Here is a 17,442-nt window from a genome sequence, read left to right as displayed (position 1 = left end):
GTTTCGCCTGTATTTTCTTCTATGTATTTTATGGTTTCAGGTCTTATGTCTAGTTCTTTAATCCATTTTCAGTTGGTTTTTGTGCATGGCGTGAGGTAGTGATCAAGCTTCATTCTTTTGCATGTAGCGACCCAGTTTTCCCAGCACCATTTATTGAACAAACTTTCTTTGTTCCAGTGCATATTCTTTGCTCCTTTGTCAAATATTAGTTGACCATAAATCTGTGGGTTTTTTTCTGGATTTTCTATTCGATTCCATTGGTCTGTGTGTCTGTTCTTGTTCCAATACCATGCAGTTTTGATGATTATGGCTTTGTAGTATATTTTGAAGTCTGGGTGTGTGATGCCTCCATTCCCTTCTTTTTTTTCAGAAGAGCTTTGGCTATTTGGGGTTTTTGGTGATTCCATATGAATTTCATCAATAATTGTTCTATTTCTTTGAAGAATGTCATTGAAATTTTTATTGGAATAGCATTGAATCTGTAGATTGCTTTTAGTAGGATGGCCATTTTGATGATGTTAATTTTTTCAATCCATGAGCCAAGGATGTCTTTCCATTTCTTTGTGCCTTCTTCTATTTCTTTTAACAGTGTTTTATAGTTTTCTTTGTATAGGTCCTTTACCTCTTTTGTTAGATTTATTCCCAAGTATTTGATTTTTTTTGTTTCGGTAACAAAAGGGATGTTTTCTTTAATTTCTTCTTCTTCAGATTTATTGCTTGTGTAAAGGAAGGCTACTGATTTTTGCATGTTGATTTTGTATCCTGCCACTTTATAAACTGATTAATTAGTTGAATTGGTTTTTCTGTGGAGTTCTTGGGGTTCTCTATGTATATTTTCATATCATCTGCAAATAGTGATAGTTTGACTTCTTCTTTTCCTATTTGGATTCCTTGTATGTCTTTCTCTTGTCTTATTGCTCTGGATAGGACTTCCAGTATTATATTGAAAAGCAGTGGTGAGAGTGGACATCCTTGCCTTATTCCAGATCTTAATGGAAATGCTTTCAGCTTTTCACCATTGAGAATGATACTGGCTGTTGGCTTGTCATATATGGCCTTTATGACGTTGATGTATATTCCTTATATCCCAAGAATTTCAAAAGCTTTTATCATGAATGGGTGTTGTACTTTGTCAAAAGCTTTCTCAGAATCTATTGATATTATCATATGGTTTTTATATTTCTTTTTGTTGATGTGTTGGATGACGTTGATTGATTTTCGGATGTTGAACTATCCTTGTGTCCCAGAATGAATCCTACTTGGTCGTGGTGAATTATCTTATGGATACTTTGTTGGATTCTGATAGCTAAAATTTTATTGAGGATTTTTGCATCAGTGTTCATTAGAGAGATTGGCCTGTAGTTTTCTTTTTTTGTGTTGTCCTTGTTCGGTTTTGGTATTAGTGTAATGTTGGCTTCATAGAACATGTTTGGTATTATCCCTTCCTTCTAAATTTTTTGGAAGAGTTTGTGAAGGATAGGCACTAATTCATCTCTGAATGTTTGGTAGAATTCAGTTGTAAATCCATCAGGTCCTGGGCTTTTGTTTTTGGGGAGGTTTTTGATTACCACTTCAATTTTGCTACATGTAATTGGTCTGTTTAGGTGTTCTATTTCTTCTTTATCTAGCTTTCGGTGATTGTAGAGTTGTAGGAATTTGACCATCTCTTCCAGACTGTTGAACTTGTTTCCATATAACTGTTCATAGTAGTCTCTGATTATTCTTTTGATTTCTGCTATGTCTGTTGTGATTTCTCCTCTTTCATTTGTGATCCTGTTTATTTGTGCTTTCTTCCATTTTTCCTTTGTGAGCCTGGCTAGGGGTTTGTCGATTTTATTTATTTTTTCAAAGAACCAGCTTTTGGTTTCATTGATCTTTTGGATTGTTTTTTTAGTTTCGATTTCATTTACTTTTGCTTTGGTTTTTATTATTTCTTTTCTTCTACTGGTCTTCGGGTTTTTTTTTTTTTTTTTTTGCTCTTTTTCTAGTTCTTTGAGCTTTGAGATTAGGTTGTTTCTTTAAGTTCTTTCTTGTTTTCTTGATGTGAGCCTCTATTGCTATATATTTTCCTCTTATTACTGCTTTTGCTGCATCCCAGACACTTAGGAAATTGGTGTCCTCCTTGTCATTCAACTCAAAGAATTTTTTAATTTCTTCTTTGATCTCCTCATTAGTCCAGTGGTCTTCCAGTAGTGTGGTTTTCAATCTTCATGAGGTAGGAGAGTTCCTTGCCTTCTTTTTATGGTTTATTTCTAGTTTGATGCCTTTGTAGTCAGAGAAGATGGTTGATATGATTTCAATCTTGGTGTATCTGTTGATGTTTGTCTTGTGTCCCAGTATGTGATCGATCCTGGAGAATGATCCATGTGTGCTTGAGAAAAATGTATACTCAGATTTTTTTGGATTTAGTGTTCTTTAGATGTCTGTTAAGCCCAAGCACTCTAGATCCTTATTTAGAGCTTTAGTGTCTTTACTTATTTTTTGTCTCGTTGATCTATCCATTGTTGATAGTGGTGTGTTGAAGTCTCCTACTATATATGTGTTTTCTCTGATGTCTGCTTTCAAAGATAATAATAGTTGTCTGATATATTTTGGTGCTCCTTCATTTGGTGAGTATATGTTAATGAGTGTTATTTCTTCTTGAAGTATTGTCCCCTTGATCATAATGTAGTGACCATTGGGGTCTCTTTTTACCTTTTTTAGTTTGAAGTCTGTTTTATCTGATATAAGATTTGCTGTTCCTGCTTTCTTTTTTGGTCCATTTGCTTATAGGATTGTTTTCCATCCTTTAACTTTGAGTCTATTTTTATCTTTTGTGGTTAAATGTGTTTCCTGGAGACAGCAAAAGGTTGGGTTTTGTTTCTTAATCCAGCCTGCAAATCTGTGTCTTTTTATTGAAGAGTTTAGTCCATTTACATTTAGAGTTAATAATGATATGTTAGCATCTGTATTTGCCATTGTGTTTGTCTTTCCTCTGGTTTTATTTATTTATTCTTTTAATAACTTTTTTTTGGCCTTCTTTCATTATTATCCCTCCCTCTGTGAGTTCTGGCTTTAGGACTCCTTGAAGTATTTTTTGGAGTGGGGCTTTAGTCGTAATGAAATTCCAGAGTTCCTGTTTGTCTGGGAAGGTCCCTATTCTTTCTTCATAGAGGAAGGAAAGCTTTGCAGGATAGGGTATTCTTGGTTGGCATTTGTTGTCTTGGAGTCTGTTGACTATGTCCCTCCACTCTCTCCTTGCCCGTAGTGTTTCTTCGGAGAAGTCTGATGTCAGTCTGATTGGTTTTCCTTTGAATGTTAACTGTTTCTTCCCTCTTGTCAGCTTCATTATTTTTCCTTGTCTTGGATTCTTGGGAGCTTTACTATTATGTGTCTTGTATTTTTCCTTTCGTCATGGAAGTTTGGTGTTCTTCTTGCTTCTTGTATGTTTATTTTCAGCTCCTTCATGTTTGGGAAGTTCTCTTCAATTATTTCCTTGAATATTTTCTCTGTTCCTACATCTCTCTCCTTTCCCTCTGGGATTCCTATAATTCTTATCTTTCCTTTCCTCATGGAGTCAGATAGTTCCCGAAGTCTTTCTTCAGTCTTTTTCCTTTATACTTCTCTTTCCTCCTCTGTTTTGGTTCTTTTTATTTCTGTGTCTTCAAGAGTACTTATTCATTATTCCATTTCATCTCTTCTGCTTTCATTGCTTTTCCCAGAGTTCGCGCCTCCATTAATTCTTTGATCTCCTGCATTTCTTTTGCTTCCCTCTTTAGGGACTCAAGTTCATTCTTCTGATTGTTGATTATTTTTCCCTTATCATTGTTTTCCTTGATGACTTCTATCAATTTTTTAATCACGGCAATTTTAAATTCTCTTTCTGGAAAGCTCAGAAGATCTTCCAAGTCACTGTCGTTGCCATCTGGTGGGTGGTTTTCTTTTTGTGGTGTGTCTTTTTCCTGAGGAGTTGCTAGGTTGCATGTAGTTTTTCTTCTCCCTGCTGCCTGTCTTCTAATTTGCCGTATGCGTTGGGACACTGCTGCTGGTACTGGCCAGCATCTTTTTGGTGTGCTCTTTGTTGGGTTTCGGAAACTACTGGTCCAAACGAGTCAAATACTGTTATGCCAGAAGTCTAGTAAGGCAGTGGTACTTTGAGTATGCTAATGGTCGCTGTCACAGAATATTTCCTCCTTCTGTGTTTAATTACAAAGGTGTGTCTTGAAGTCCCACAAACTTCCCTAGAGGTGGGGCAGCTGCATTGTACTCTGAGTTCCAAAAAAACTGGATCCCCCTCTGGGCTCCAACTTCCTGCCAGGCAGGACCAGGCTTGTGGGGGCCTTCAACTCACCTCTGACTGTGCAGGGAGCCTTCCCCCTCTGGCTCCATAGGGAGCCTTCTGCCGGTTTCAAGCAGTCTTTATTGAAGAAAGGTCCCTGTTCTAAAATGGCAATGCAGGTACTATAGTATGATTTTTCAATCTACAAATGGTGTACATTTATTTCTGCCTTCCTTTTTCTGATTCAGGCACAACTTTCATGGGAATTTGAAACATTTCTTGCAGTTGTTCTACTTCACAATGAATTTGAAAGTTAGCATGGATTTTTATGAAGTCTATCACATACATCTTTAAGAAACCACCATGAACATAAATAGGTAATATATTGCCTTTACTCCATTAGCAAACAAATCCCTTGATGCTTTTCTTCTCTTTGCCAGTTCTAGTCATGAGAAGGGAAATGTGTAAAATGTTTTCACCTGTGTCATAAAATATCCCAGTTTCTGTGCCATTAGCTTTATAAGCAGGAAAAATAGTGCATATATGTTAAATCACACCTTTTGTTTTAGGAAGTTCTGTTTAAATCCTGTATTGATTATAGCCATATAACTCCAGACTGGCTAATAGATGTGTGTGTGTGTATGTGTGTATAATACTAGTATATATGTATGTATTGAGCTTTTACTATAAACCTGTAATTTTGTATAGGACCTTTCTAAAATGGAATGGACCTTACACAGAATTGTGAGTGTGTGTGTTTATATGTATATCCGGATAAGGTCCATTTCATTTTAGGTCCCATATAAAAATATAGGTTTATAGTAAAAGTTCAACACATACATAAGTAATTTATATGTAAAACATAAACATATATTTATAAATATTTATAAATATATATTTATATATAATATATACATAAAATCTAGTTCATTCTTTTAGTTCATATATGTGTATATGTGTATATATATTCATTACTAGTATATATATACACATATTTATATACACAAAACAAAATGGAACAAAATAATTTCTACAAAAGAAGTAACATCAATTTTAGGAAAATTAAAAAAGGAAGAAAATGACTAAGGAAGACCTGTGAGCGTAACATGTGTCAACTATAGTTCTATTCAGGTCACAGAGGGACCTAGGCATGCATCGGTGAAATTATTACTCAAGAATCTGCTCAACTGAGGGTCTTACTTTGAAGTGGCAAGACCCTCCAGAAGATCCTCTGAAAAAAATTAAAAAAACAGGGCCTCCCCTGGTGGCGCAGAGGTTGAACGCTGGCTGCGAGGCTGCCCGTAGCCTCTGCGGTGCCGGTTCTTTCCCCCGGCTGCTGGCGAGGGTCCCACAATAAATAAATAAATAAATAAATAAATAAATAAATAAATAAATAAATAACTCTCCCAGGCCTCACCGTGGATTTTTGAACTCCTGATTCATGTTATACCCAGTGCAGCACACTTTCTGGGAAAGACAAGGAAACCTAAATAAGGTGTCAATTCCCTAAGTACTGTGACTAAAGCCTGAGGACAGTCCCAGATATGGATGGAAAGCCTCAGGTCAGTCCTAGATGTTTCCCACTGTGGCATCGCAGTGCTAGTGATCTGTAGTCATGCTACAATGCCACTGTATTGAGGTGTTGGTTATTACCTACAGGCATAGAAACTAACAGCTAATGGCATCCTCTGATAACATCAGACTCTGCATGGTGGGAAACACTGATCCACCTCAAGAGAGACTCTATGCAACTCATATTAACCAACTATCTACTTTCTATGAGGAAGACACCTCCAAGGGTTAGAAAGTGAATCCAGGGCCTCCCTGGTGGTGCAACGGTTGAGCGCTGGGTTGCAAAGTTGCCCGCAGCCCCTGCAGCACTGGTTCGATCCCTGCCCACCAGGCAAGGGTCCCACATGGCACGCAGACATCTCCTGCCTCCCGCTGCTCCCCTCAGCAGTGTATCTCATCAGTCTGCCTGATGATTGGTATAAGGAAAGCAACAGTAAATTACAAAAGCCTTAAAATCCAAACAAATGAGTTAATGAATATGAAGAACTGAACAAGGTATTGAAGAGAACCACAAACAATGAACAAAATGGCAATAACAGACTTCTATTACCAATAATCACACTAAATGTTAATGGACTAAACTCACCAATAAAAATCACAAAATAGCAAAACAGAAACCAACTTTCTGCATCCCCCAGGTAGCACACATAAACTCTGAAGATAAACATAGGGGCCTTCCTGGGGTTAAATCTCAGTCCTACCATCACAACAGCATGGGTTTAATCCCTGGCCATAGAAATGACCCACATATGGTGCATCAGACCTCTCCTGTCTTGCTTGCTGCTCCCCTCAGCAGTATATTTCAGGAGATCCACCTGCTCTTCTTCCCACTCTGCCTCTGGTGAATCTTCTTACCCTCCTGCCTCTGGCCTACACCCCAGTTCTTCTTTGAAAAATTAATAAAAAAAATAAAAATAAATAAATTAAACATACATTGAAAGCCAAGTGTAGGAAAACTATTCTTCAAGCAAATGGCCCCCAAAGAAAGGGGCAGCCATACTTATATCTGATAAAATGGACTTCAAGATAAAAAAGTGACAAGAGACATATATGGACACTATATAATGATCAAGGGAAAAATATACCAGTGAGACCTAATACTCATCAATATGTACTTACCAAATGAGGGAACACCAAAATATGTTAGACAATTACTATCATCTCTGATAACATACATTGGGGAAAATACATGTGATAGGAGATTTCAACACCCCACTCTCACCAATCACGCTAAATAAAGATCTAGACCACATGGGCCTAACAGACATCTATAGGACACTGCACCTCCCCCCAAAAAAAACTGAATACACATTCTTCTCAAGTGCACACAGAACATTCTCCAGGATCTACTAAATATTGTGTCACAAGACAAATACCAACATGAAGATTGAAATCATTCCAAATATCTTTTCTGAACATAAAACTAGAAATCAACTGTGAAAAGAAAGCAAGGAGCTCCCCTATTACATAGAGACTGAACAACATGCTACTGAAAGACCACTGAGTTAATGAAGAAATCAAAGAAAAAATTAAAAAATACCAATATCCTGAAATGAATGACAACATGGACACAACTTTCCAGAATATATAGGGCACAGCAAAACAGTATTAAAAGGAAAGTACATAGCTATACAGGCCTGCCTCAAGAAGCAAGAAAGTACCTAAAGAAACAACCTAATTTCCCATCTTGAGAAACCAGAAAAAGAACAGCAAAAAATCCAAGAGCCAATAGAAGAAAGGAAATAATAAAAATTAAATCAGAAATAAATGAAATAGAAATTTAAAAGTACAGTCTAAAAGATCAATAAAAACAAAATCTGGTTCTTTGAAAAATAAACAAAAGAGACAAAATTCTAGCTACAGTCATAAAGAAAAAGAGGGAGAAAATTCAAAGTAGTAGAATCATAAATGAAAAAGGTGAAATTACAACAGACACAGCAGAAATCCAGAGGATAATGAACATTTATAAGCAAACAAGTTAAACAATCTTGCTGAGATGGACAAGTTCTTAGATTTTTCCAATCGCCCAAAACTGAAAAAAGATGAAACAGAAAACTTAAGCAAACCAATTATAAGCGGCAAACTCGAAACAATAATCAAAACCCTCCCAAAAACAAAAACCTAGGCCTGGATGGCTTCACAAGTGCATTCTACGAAACATCAAAGATGAGCTAATGCCTATCCTACAAAAACACTTTCCAAAAATCAAGAAAGAAGTGACACTACCAAATATATTTTATGAAGCCAACATTACACTAATACCAAAACCAAACAAAGACAACACACAAAATGGAAACAGACCAATTTCCCTAATGAACAGATGCAGAAATCCTCAACAAAATCTTAGCAAACTGAATCCAACAATGCATCAAAAAGATAAGATACCATAACCAAGTGGGATTTATTATAGGGACACAAGGATGGTTCAATATCCAAAAATCAACGTATGTAATTCATCACATTAACAACAACAACAAAAAAAAACATATGATTTCATCAATAGATGTTGAGGCATTTGATAAAGTTCAACGTCCATTTATGATGAATGCCCTTGAAAAACTCAGGATAAATGGACATAACAACATAATAAAAGTCATATATGACAACCCCATAGCTAACATCATTCTCAATTGTGAAAAACTGAAAGTCTTCCCATTAAAATCTGAACAAGACAAGGATATCCACGCTCACCACTGCTTTTCAATATAATACTGGAAGTCCTAGTTAGAACAATTAGGCAAGAGAAAGACATAAAAGGACTCCAAATTGGGGAAGAAGTAAAACTATCATTATTTGCAATAATAATACATTATTAATGTATCATTATCATAAATATACATTTATTTATTTTATTTATTTTAGGGTTATCTCTATACATTATCATAAAATAAATCCCCAGAAAGACTAATTAAAACAATAAACCAGTTTCATAAAATAGCAGGTAACAAAATTAATACACACAAAACAGTAGCCTTCCTATATACAAATAATCAGTCTGAAGAGGAAGAAATTAAGTAAACCATACCCTTTACAATTACATCAAAAAACCAAATTAAAACAAATACCTGGGAATACACCTACCAAGGAGGTGAAAGTCCTATACAAGGACAATTACAAAACACTGGTAATGAACTAGAAGAAGACACAAAAAAATGGAAAGCTATTACCCCCTCATGGATTGGAAGAAGTAACATTATCAAAATGGCCACCTAGCCAAAAGCAATTTACAGATTCAATGCAATTACAATAAAAATTTCAATGGCATTCTTCAAATAAATGGAACAAATAATGCTGGAATTCATATGGAATTGCAAAATAAAAGTCCCAAATAGCTAAAGCTCTTCTGACTAAAAGGGAAAAGAATGGATGTGTTACTCTCCCAGACTTAAAATTATACTACATAGCCATAACAACAAAAAGAGCATGGTATGGGAACAAAAACAGACATACTGACCAGTCGAATCAAATTGAAGTCCTCAAAATACAAATACACATATATGGTAAACTAATCTATTACAAAGAAGCAAAAAATACACACTGGAACAAGGAGAGCCTCTTCAATGTGCTGGGAAAATTGGACTGTCGTCTGCAAAAGAATGAAACTAGACTATGATCTCACACTACACACAAAAATCTACTCAAAATGGATAAAAGACTTGAATGTAAGACCCTACACCACAAAATATATAGAAGAAAACATAGGCCAAACACTCTGTGACATACACCTCATAAACATCTTTGAGTATACATCTCCAGAAGCAAGGAAAATGAAGAAGATAAACAGCTGGGACTACATCAAACTAAAAAGCTTCTGTACATCAAAAGAGACAGAAACCAAAATGAAGAGACATCCTACTGAATGAAAGAAAATATTTGCCCACCATACAAATGATAAGGGAGTGATACCAAAGATCTACAAAGTACTCACACAACTCACCAAAAACAAAGTAAACAATCCAGTCAGCAAATGGACAGAGGATCTAAAAAGATGTTTCTCCAAAGAAGAAAGGCAAATGGCTAACAGGCATATAAAAAAAAAAGTTCAGCATCACTTATAATCAGGGAAATGCAAATCAAAACCACACTGAGATACCACCTTACACTTGTGAGATGGCCCATTTAAAAAAAAGTGGAAACAGTAAATGCTGGAGAGGATGTGGAGAAAATGATACCCTCTTACACTGCTTGTGGAAACATAAACCGGTCCAGTCACTATAGAAAGCTGTGTGGAGTTTTCTCAAAAGACTGAAAATGGACCCACCATATGAACCAGTGATTCCATTATTAGGAATCTTCCCAAATGCAAAAACACTAATTCAAAAGTAAAAGTGCACCTATGTTTATTGCAGCACTATTTACAATAGCTAAGGTATAGAAACAATGGAAACAAACTAAATGTTCCCAAACAGACAAATGGCTCAAGATGTGGTATATAGTCAGTGGCATACTACTGATCAAAAAAGATAAACTCATGCCATTTGCAGCAACATGGATGGAGCTGGAATGGCTTATGCCAGCCAAAATAAGTCAGAAGGAAGAAGATAAATATTGGATAGTTTCACTTGTATGTGGAATATAGTGAAACTGAACAAAAGATCAAAAAAAAAAGATAAATGTACAAGCCAGCCATAGATCTGAGGTGTATAACAAGGGAGAGGGAGCTGGAGGGGTCGAAACAGGGCATGGAAGAGCATAAGGGACTATGGTAAAAGATCATGGGTGCTATGGTGGTGGGAGAAATATGAGGACTACACCTGAGGAGAAAATCCAAATACTGTACAAAAATGAACAACAATGTAAGAAAATAAATAAGAAAAGAAAAGTAGGTGTATTGACACATACTGCAACCTAGTGACAGTGGAATTGGAGAAAACTTTGCTCCTGTCAGTCAGAGAGCTGATGGAGTCCTGAGACTGTGTTTCCTTCCAGGAGATCACTTATGCCAGACTGTCTCTCCATCTTTCCCATATTCTCCACTACATTGACTATTTTGGTAAGAGAGTCTTTCTTTAGATTGGTCCATACATTGACTTATTACACTAGAATCCAACTGCTAATCACATTGGCTTTAGAAATATTCCCTTCCTCCATTTAAGAGTTGATAGGATTATTTCCAGCTTCTTGGCAAGGCAGGGAATAAGGGAACATCTCACTAACACCTTATAAAATTACAATGTAGTTAAGTAACCAAGACATTTGCAAACATCGTTCATATTTCCATTATCTGTAGAGAACATGATTCTCCTCACATGCCTTATCGTATGAATTCTTACGGAAACTTTATAGACAGTAGAAACTGGCATTTATTTTTCACCTCCTATGTATCACTCTCTTCAGCTACTTTATATTTTTCATCTCATCTAATTCCTGTCCAATCCTACAGTGTTAATGCAATTTTTTCTAGTTTATATTAGAGAAAGTTGAAGCACTGGGGTTACCACAGTTTAGGTATCAAACAGATGGTGCAAGTTAAAATTAGGTAAGACACTCAGAGCTCCCAACTCTAAATTCAGAGATTTGCAGTTACTCTCATGATAGCTGTCTTGACAAACCCAGACAATACATGTGCAGGTCAGTGAGTGCAAGTGTCTAGCAGGAAAGAGCACAGGTTATCAGAATTGGGGGTTTTGTGGCAATGAAAAAGGGGGTAAAACTATAAAACACGATGATAAGACTGATGATAAGAATTAGAAATGTGGTTGCTGGTATTGTAATGATCCTATTGCATCTCTTTTCTAAACAAGGAGTGGAAAGGAAAATGTTTATTTTAGATATACTGATTTTACCTGTTGGCTCCATGTAGCTAGTGACTTTGTCTTTGTTGCTATTCTTTTCCCTCAAACCCAAAGCTTAACTTCATTTAAGTTAAGCAAAAATAAAATTCATTTAGTATAAATTGTCCCTTCTGTGTTTCCTTGAGCCCAATTTAATATTGTCACTGGCCTGCAGTCCCATGTTACTGAGGTCAGAAATGCAACCCTTCTTTTCTCTTCCATAAACCCAGAACACTTCAGAAAAAATGGTCATTTTCATCAGTGCGCAGGGCAATGCACAGTCTTTCTCTGAGAGCTGCAGGCACTGTCAGGTGGGTCCTTTCTCCATATGCTACTTGGCAGGTGTTGCCTGGTCTACCCAAAGTCTAATGAGAATCAGGAGATCCTGGGAAGCTTTTCAGCTCTATCCAGCGTTTGCAAGGACTGCTGATAGGATGCGAGAGTGACCCTGTGGACAGTTAAAGAGATGAAAGGAAGGCTTTCGGATTAAATAAGATTTAGGAAATAAAAGGATTAGCAGGACACAAAAGCTAGATTTACTGGTTTATTTAGCCAGTGCAGTGTGGCATGCTGGGATGTAGAACATCCAGAAAGAGATAAAAGAGACTAACTCAGGAGGTCGCAGGGCAGCAAAGATGAGCAGAGCCTCCCAAAAGCCTGCTAAATCTTCTGATAATTGAAAATGGGGCAGAAAGGGATACTTCCCCATTACTAATTCTGACTCCTCCACCAAGTAATAAGAAGAGATACAATGACGAGCCATTTCATGGGCAGGGGGTTAGGACTCAAATAAGCTTAGGAAGCAGAAAACTTATTTTATGATTAAGTCTCATTCATAGATTATTTATGTGACTTCATGACACATAGTGTTTTTAATTTGTGCGATGAAAAAAGTTTAAAATTAGGGGTAGGGGATTTACTATCATTTCTGGGGAGGAAAAATCCCAAATATTGCTGTCTTTGCTCAGTAATTCTCTTTTCCCAAATTGTTGGGCCAGAAGTACAAAAACCAGAAGGTACAAAAACATGTCAGGTCAAAGATAGGGTCAAGATAGAGTGTCCTTGACAGATGGCCTTCTGACATGGGCAAGCATCCCCTGTCTTGGGCAGAACAGTGTGCTTTAGAGACAAGCTACTTCCCCGTGAGAGAAAGGAATTTTTCAGCAGTTCCTTCTTTCACTATACCAAAATCTTCATCACCATTCGTCTGCAAGATAGAGAAACCTAGAACTAACCTAATTGCTCATCGACATGATTGCCATTCAAACATCTGAACATAACCTGTATGACTCCTTTCAATATTTCCTTTCTCTGTTTGAACTCATCTCCCTAGGTAATTCGGTGATTTGATGCGGTTCCTGTGCTGGAACACTGAAAAGGAGGAGGGCATTATTTTGATCCTCTTTCCACGCTGCCCTTGGTGCTGTGCCTAGAATCACTAACAAGATTTATCTCCCTAATTAGCTGTTTTCTAATCCCCAAAACAGTTTGATAACATATCCCAAAAGGCTATCCTCATCAAAATCTTCTTTTCTTTGTATGAAACTACAAAATCTGATACAAACCTACTTTAAGGTATAATTAATATATATCACCGCATTATTTAATTTGAATTCATCAGACATTTAGTGAGCCCCTGCTAACTATCGGGGACCTATTTAATGTTAGGGATGTGATGGAGATATGGTCATGGCCCAGGAAGAGCTCACAGCTTAGGAGAAAAAATGAACAAGTAATCACAATTAATGTGCTATAAGAGCCATACATTGAGGGCCTCCCTGGTGGTGCAAGGGGTTAAGCACAGCACTGTGAAGCTATCCACAGCCACTACAGCATGAGTTCGATCTCTTGCCAGGGAGCTACCCCCATGGCACAGCAGACCTCTCCTGTCTCGCCTGCTGCTCCCCTCAGCAGTGTGTTTCCATGAGTCTGCCTGACCTGTTCCCCACTCTGTCTCTGGTGAATCCTCTCACCCCCCTGCATCTCTGGCAGTTCTTGTATGCATAAATAAATAAATCTTTTTAAAAAGAGCCATATATTGAACTCATTACTCATTTCTTTATGATCATATTATATATGTATATACTCACACACACACACACACACACACACATATATATATATATACACACACACACATATGCTTCCAAAACAAGTTAGACTAAGTCAAATTAAACCAAGCCAAAGGAGACTTTGGTCTTTAATTAGTGAAGTGATTTTCAAAAGCTTTATTGAAGGCATCTTACCTTGCCACGGGAAAGCTCAGCTGCAGGAGGGACAGCTCTGAGAGTGTAGAGTCCCATCCACTGCTACTTTCATCCTTCTCTCTTGTCCCACTTTGCTCCTCCTAACCCTTCCCATTGTCAGAAAAGCAGCCTAACACATTTTTCACAGATGAGGAAACTTAACCAAAAGGCAGAAGTCAAGGGAAGAGAAAGTCCAATCAGTGACTGAGATAGGGCCAGAAACAGAAACTTCTCTTTAAAGAACCATGTTCAGATACAAGCCAATCACAAATGACCTGAAAGGAATTTGCCTAGTGGAAAAGCAATAATGAGTGACTAGTGCAGGTAACAGGTAGCTAACTCTGTGTCTTTTGTAATTGGGTTATGTATCTAAATTTGGGAGTAAATCTAGAAAACTTTGATGAGTACTTCTGTACAGTAAAATTAAGCAATAAGAAGAGCACGCTGTAAGTCATAGTATGATGACAAATAATGGTAACTTAATTTTTTTTGTCAATCCTTCATGTCACCTCTTCTACAAAACCTTCACCCTGAGAGAACACTCCACACGTGGTCTACATCAATACATGTGTCTTAGCTTACGTCATTAGCCCCCAGGCACTGTTTGCTGGGAATGCTTACCTCTTCCCAGGGGGAAGTGCTTCAATATAGGGGAATGCACACTTGTATCTGCATGGAGAGCCAGGGTCACACTCTTAAGAACTTAAGAATATTAATAGTGAATACATGGTTTTCTTCTTCACTGTTTCAATTGGATTTGTTTTGCTATATCACAGGTCTGAAGATATGCTATGATAAGATATCACAGATATGAAGAGTTTCATTTCCCTCTATTCGAGTGATCTATTCAAATGTTCAACATTCTCATGATTCTCTTTCCTCTCAAATCCCACAGGTTCCAAATCCCTTGCTGTAGGGTAAGGTAAAAAATCAGGCTTTTCTGACCTCCCTCCATCAGGATAGATGAGGGAACCCTGTGATCCTGGATGCATGCCTGATGGCGGGCACCTGAAGTGGGTGCACCTGTGCTAAGACTGTGCTTTTTTTAAGGGCGGCGTCACGGGGACGCCAGTAGAAGCCGAAAGAGAAGAAACCCGAAGCAGAAGCAGAGAACGCCAGAGAGCCCAGATAGAGTGAAGATTTGCTGGGGGCTGGGAGGACTGCCAGCCTCCCAGCCCCCCAGCATGCCTGCCTGCCACATACCCGCTGAACCCCAATAAAAGACCTGCAAAAAACCACTGAGGACTCTGACTCCTCCTTTACCTGGTCTGCTGGATCAGAAAACCTGCCCGGTGTTCATTCCTGACCCCTTCCACTTGCCCAAGAGCAAGCTGCAGGATCATTGCCCAAACTTCTGTTCTCTCCTTCATGCTAAAGCAGCGCTGGAAATTCCTCTCTTTCTTTCAGGGCCCAAATTTTGACTCCCACAGGGCTAACCCTGGCTTCTGTTTTTCCTTCCTGACTCCCAATACCTTTTATCCCTGCTTATGCCCTACAGTAATGACCAGTAATATGTCAACACTGAGCTGAAATCCACATGGTTGTCCAAAGGTAGAGACACTTATCCATTGGCCCCATAATTGCACTGATGGGGAATTTGCAATAAATGAACTTTTTAAACCTTACTAGAGAGCCCATTATTACCTAATTCTTAAAGTTTACTTAAATTTAGTGAAATTATTAAAATTTTTATTTAAGAAGAGAACTAAGTAAAAAATTTATTATTGTTATTTATATAATTGTTTTTTTAAATTTTTGATTACTCACTGTGACATTTTGTGCCAATTTTGACTTTTTAAAATATGGAATTAAAATATGATTTATCTTCGTAAGACCTGAAACCATAAAATATAAGAAAATATAGGCAAAACACCACAAGACATACATCACAATAACATCTTTAAAGACTCATCACCCAAAGCAAAGAAAGTCAAGGAAAATATAAACAGCTGGGATTACATCAAACTGAAACACTTCTGCACAGCAAAAGAGACATTAATCAAAACAGAGACACCCCACTGATTGGGAAAAATCTTTGCACTCCAGTCAACTGATAAAGGACTAATCACAAAGATATACAAAGAACTCACAGGACTCAACAAAAACAAAATAAATAATTTAGTCAAGAAATGGGCGGAAGAACTTAAAAGACATTTCTCCAAAGAGGAAATGCAAAAAGCCAACAGGCATCTGAAAAAATGCTCAACATCCCTGATAACCAGGGAAACGCAAATCAAAACCACATTGATTACCACCGTACACCAGTACGAATGGCACATATCAAAAAAACAAGCAACAACAAATGTTGGCAAGGATGTGGTGAAAAAGGAACACTCCTACATTGCTGGTGGGAATGCAAACTGGTCCAACCACTATGAAAAGCTCTGTGGAGATTACTCAACCTCCTAAAAATTGAGCTACCATATGACCCAGCAATTCCACTCCTAGGGATCTACCCAAAGGACATAAAAACATTGATTCCAAAGAACACTTGTACCCATATGTTTATTGCAGCACTATTTACAATAGATAAAACCTGGAAACAACCAAATGCTGAAAAATAGATGACTGGATCAAGAAGACATGGCACATATACACAATGGAATATTATTCAGCAATCAAAAAGATAAACTTATGCCATTCACAGCAACGTGGATGGAGCTAGAAGAAATTATGCTCAGTGAAATAAGCCAGAAGGAAAAAGAAAAATATCAGACAGTTTCACTTATAGCAGGAATATAGGGGACCCAATAAGACATCAGTGTGAAAAAATAATAACAGTACAAAGCACAACAAAGCAAAAACAGACAATTATAAATCAGAGACATACTGCAGAGGAGGAAGAGGGAGAGGGCTCAGAGGGAGGGAGGAAGGAGCACAGGGGACTGAGGTGATGTTGCACTGGAGCATTGGTGAAAAAAACTCTATGGGGACTACACCTGAGGGGGTGGGGGGAAGCAAATATTGTTTAAAAATGAACAATGATTTTAAAAAATTTAAAAAATAATATTAAAAAAGAAGAAAAAGAAAAAAAATATATGATTTATCTTGATTACGTTTTTTTTTTCTTTTTGCTCCCCTGTTAAATTTTATGCCAGCAGCACAGCAAAAGAGACAATAACAAAAACTAAGAGAAACCCCACAGACTGGGAGAACATTTTTGTACACAGCATTAATGATAAAGGACTGATCACAAAAATCTACAAAGAGCTGATGAGACTCAACAACAACAAAGAAAATAGTCCAGTCAAAAAATGGGCAGAAGAGCTAAAAAGAAACTTCTCTGAAGAGGAAATGCAAATGGCCAACAGGCATATGAAAAAAATGTTCAACATCACTTGTAATCAGGGAAATGCAAATCAAAACTACAATGAGATACCATCTCACACCAGTGAGAATGGCACATAAAAAAACTAGCAACAACAAATGTTGGCGAGGTTGTGGAGAAAAAGGAACTCTCCTGCACTGCTGGTGGGAGTGCAAACTGTTCCAACCACTATGGAGAACTGTGTGGAAATTTCTTGACCTACTAAACATAGAGCTTTCCTATGATCCAGTAATTCTACTCCTAGGTATTTACCCAAATGACACA

Source organism: Talpa occidentalis, unplaced genomic scaffold (genome assembly GCF_014898055.3).
Source record: "Talpa occidentalis isolate TD23 unplaced genomic scaffold, MPIMG_talOcc4v2.1 talOcc4.13, whole genome shotgun sequence".
Classification (NCBI taxonomy): domain Eukaryota; kingdom Metazoa; phylum Chordata; class Mammalia; order Eulipotyphla; family Talpidae; genus Talpa; species Talpa occidentalis.
This window is presented reverse-complemented; position numbering follows the sequence as displayed.